Below are 5,000 nucleotides of genomic sequence, written 5' to 3'. Positions count from 1 at the left end.
AACACACACACAAACAGAGGCGAAAAACATAACCTCCTTCCAACTTCGTCGCCGGAGGTAACGAACTACATAATACTGCCAATCCCAGACTCACCTACCACACAAACACACACACAAACAGAGGCGAAAAACATAACCTCCTTCCAACTTCGTCGCCGGAGGTAACGAACTACATAATACTGCCAATCCCAGACTCACCTACCACACAAACACACACACAAACAGAGGCGAAAAACATAACCTCCTTCCAACTTCGTCGCCGGAGGTAACGAACTACATAATACTGCCAATCCCAGACTCACGTACCACACAAACACACACACAAACAGAGGCGAAAAACATAACCTCCTTCCAACTTCGTCGCCGGAGGTAACGAACTACATAATACTGCCAATCCCAGACTCACGTACCACACAAACACACACACAAACAGAGGCGAAAAACATAACCTCCTTCCAACTTCGTCGCCAGAGGTAACGAACTACATAATACTGCCAATCCCAGACTCACCTACCACACAAACACACACACAAACAGAGGCGAAAAACATAACCTCCTTCCAACTTCGTCGCCAGAGGTAACGAACTACATAATACTGCCAATCCCAGACTCACCTACCACACAAACACACACACAAACAGAGGCGAAAAACATAACCTCCTTCCAACTTCGTCGCCAGAGGTAACGAACTACATAATACTGCCAATCCCAGACTCACCTACCACACAAACACACACACAAACAGAGGCGAAAAACATAACCTCCTTCCAACTTCGTCGCCAGAGGTAACGAACTACATAATACTGCCAATCCCAGACTCACCTACCACACAAACACACACACAAACAGAGGCGAAAAACATAACCTCCTTCCAACTTCGTCGCCAGAGGTAACGAACTACATAATACTGCCAATCCCAGACTCACCTACCACACAAACACACACACAAACAGAGGCGAAAAACATAACCTCCTTCCAACTTCGTCGCCAGAGGTAACGAACTACATAATACTGCCAATCCCAGACTCACCTACCACACAAACACACACACAAACAGAGGCGAAAAACATAACCTCCTTCCAACTTCGTCGCCAGAGGTAACGAACTACATAATACTGCCAATCCCAGACTCACCTACCACACAAACACACACACAAACAGAGGCGAAAAACATAACCTCCTTCCAACTTCGTCGCCAGAGGTAACGAACTACATAATACTGCCAATCCCAGACTCACCTACCACACAAACACACACACAAACAGAGGCGAAAAACATAACCTCCTTCCAACTTCGTCGCCAGAGGTAACGAACTACATAATACTGCCAATCCCAGACTCACCTACCACACAAACACACACACAAACAGAGGCGAAAAACATAACCTCCTTCCAACTTCGTCGCCAGAGGTAACGAACTACATAATACTGCCAATCCCAGACTCACCTACCACACAAACACACACACAAACAGAGGCGAAAAACATAACCTCCTTCCAACTTCGTCGCCAGAGGTAACGAACTACATAATACTGCCAATCCCAGACTCACCTACCACACAAACACACACACAAACAGAGGCGAAAAACATAACCTCCTTCCAACTTCGTCGCCAGAGGTAACGAACTACATAATACTGCCAATCCCAGACTCACCTACCACACAAACACACACACAAACAGAGGCGAAAAACATAACCTCCTTCCAACTTCGTCGCCAGAGGTAACGAACTACATAATACTGCCAATCCCAGACTCACCTACCACACAAACACACACACAAACAGAGGCGAAAAACATAACCTCCTTCCAACTTCGTCGCCAGAGGTAACGAACTACATAATACTGCCAATCCCAGACTCACCTACCACACAAACACACACACAAACAGAGGCGAAAAACATAACCTCCTTCCAACTTCGTCGCCGGAGGTAACGAACTACATAATACTGCCAATCCCAGACTCACCTACCACACAAACACACACACAAACAGAGGCGAAAAACATAACCTCCTTCCAACTTCGTCGCCGGAGGTAACGAACTACATAATACTGCCAATCCCAGACTCACCTACCACACAAACACACACACAAACAGAGGCGAAAAACATAACCTCCTTCCAACTTCGTCGCCGGAGGTAACGAACTACATAATACTGCCAATCCCAGACTCACCTACCACACAAACACACACACAAACAGAGGCGAAAAACATAACCTCCTTCCAACTTCGTCGCCGGAGGTAACGAACTACATAATACTGCCAATCCCAGACTCACCTACCACACAAACACACACACAAACAGAGGCGAAAAACATAACCTCCTTCCAACTTCGTCGCCGGAGGTAACGAACTACATAATACTGCCAATCCCAGACTCACCTACCACACAAACACACACACAAACAGAGGCGAAAAACATAACCTCCTTCCAACTTCGTCGCCGGAGGTAACGAACTACATAATACTGCCAATCCCAGACTCACCTACCACACAAACACACACACAAACAGAGGCGAAAAACATAACCTCCTTCCAACTTCGTCGCCGGAGGTAACGAACTACATAATACTGCCAATCCCAGACTCACCTACCACACAAACACACACACAAACAGAGGCGAAAAACATAACCTCCTTCCAACTTCGTCGCCGGAGGTAACGAACTACATAATACTGCCAATCCCAGACTCACCTACCACACAAACACACACACAAACAGAGGCGAAAAACATAACCTCCTTCCAACTTCGTCGCCGGAGGTAACGAACTACATAATACTGCCAATCCCAGACTCACCTACCACACAAACACACACACAAACAGAGGCGAAAAACATAACCTCCTTCCAACTTCGTCGCCGGAGGTAACGAACTACATAATACTGCCAATCCCAGACTCACCTACCACACAAACACACACACAAACAGAGGCGAAAAACATAACCTCCTTCCAACTTCGTCGCCGGAGGTAACGAACTACATAATACTGCCAATCCCAGACTCACCTACCACACAAACACACACACAAACAGAGGCGAAAAACATAACCTCCTTCCAACTTCGTCGCCGGAGGTAACGAACTACATAATACTGCCAATCCCAGACTCACCTACCACACAAACACACACACAAACAGAGGCGAAAAACATAACCTCCTTCCAACTTCGTCGCCGGAGGTAACGAACTACATAATACTGCCAATCCCAGACTCACCTACCACACAAACACACACACAAACAGAGGCGAAAAACATAACCTCCTTCCAACTTCGTCGCCGGAGGTAACGAACTACATAATACTGCCAATCCCAGACTCACCTACCACACAAACACACACACAAACAGAGGCGAAAAACATAACCTCCTTCCAACTTCGTCGCCGGAGGTAACGAACTACATAATACTGCCAATCCCAGACTCACCTACCACACAAACACACACACAAACAGAGGCGAAAAACATAACCTCCTTCCAACTTCGTCGCCAGAGGTAACGAACTACATAATACTGCCAATCCCAGACTCACCTACCACACAAACACACACACAAACAGAGGCGAAAAACATAACCTCCTTCCAACTTCGTCGCCAGAGGTAACGAACTACATAATACTGCCAATCCCAGACTCACCTACCACACAAACACACACACAAACAGAGGCGAAAAACATAACCTCCTTCCAACTTCGTCGCCAGAGGTAACGAACTACATAATACTGCCAATCCCAGACTCACCTACCACACAAACACACACACAAACAGAGGCGAAAAACATAACCTCCTTCCAACTTCGTCGCCAGAGGTAACGAACTACATAATACTGCCAATCCCAGACTCACCTACCACACAAACACACACACAAACAGAGGCGAAAAACATAACCTCCTTCCAACTTCGTCGCCAGAGGTAACGAACTACATAATACTGCCAATCCCAGACTCACCTACCACACAAACACACACACAAACAGAGGCGAAAAACATAACCTCCTTCCAACTTCGTCGCCAGAGGTAACGAACTACATAATACTGCCAATCCCAGACTCACCTACCACACAAACACACACACAAACAGAGGCGAAAAACATAACCTCCTTCCAACTTCGTCGCCAGAGGTAACGAACTACATAATACTGCCAATCCCAGACTCACCTACCACACAAACACACACACAAACAGAGGCGAAAAACATAACCTCCTTCCAACTTCGTCGCCAGAGGTAACGAACTACATAATACTGCCAATCCCAGACTCACCTACCACACAAACACACACACAAACAGAGGCGAAAAACATAACCTCCTTCCAACTTCGTCGCCAGAGGTAACGAACTACATAATACTGCCAATCCCAGACTCACCTACCACACAAACACACACACAAACAGAGGCGAAAAACATAACCTCCTTCCAACTTCGTCGCCAGAGGTAACGAACTACATAATACTGCCAATCCCAGACTCACCTACCACACAAACACACACACAAACAGAGGCGAAAAACATAACCTCCTTCCAACTTCGTCGCCAGAGGTAACGAACTACATAATACTGCCAATCCCAGACTCACCTACCACACAAACACACACACAAACAGAGGCGAAAAACATAACCTCCTTCCAACTTCGTCGCCGGAGGTAACGAACTACATAATACTGCCAATCCCAGACTCACCTACCACACAAACACACACACAAACAGAGGCGAAAAACATAACCTCCTTCCAACTTCGTCGCCGGAGGTAACGAACTACATAATACTGCCAATCCCAGACTCACCTACCACACAAACACACACACAAACAGAGGCGAAAAACATAACCTCCTTCCAACTTCGTCGCCAGAGGTAACGAACTACATAATACTGCCAATCCCAGACTCACGTACCACACAAACAAACACACAAACAGAGGCGAAAAACATAACCTCCTTCCAACTTCGTCGCCAGAGGTAACGAACTACATAATACTGCCAATCCCAGACTCACGTACCACACAAACAAACA

The sequence above is a fragment of the Palaemon carinicauda genome, chromosome 2 (assembly GCF_036898095.1).
Source record: "Palaemon carinicauda isolate YSFRI2023 chromosome 2, ASM3689809v2, whole genome shotgun sequence".
Lineage (NCBI taxonomy): Eukaryota > Metazoa > Arthropoda > Malacostraca > Decapoda > Palaemonidae > Palaemon > Palaemon carinicauda.
The sequence above is the reverse complement of the archived record's forward strand: the minus strand, read 5'-3'. Positions refer to the sequence as shown.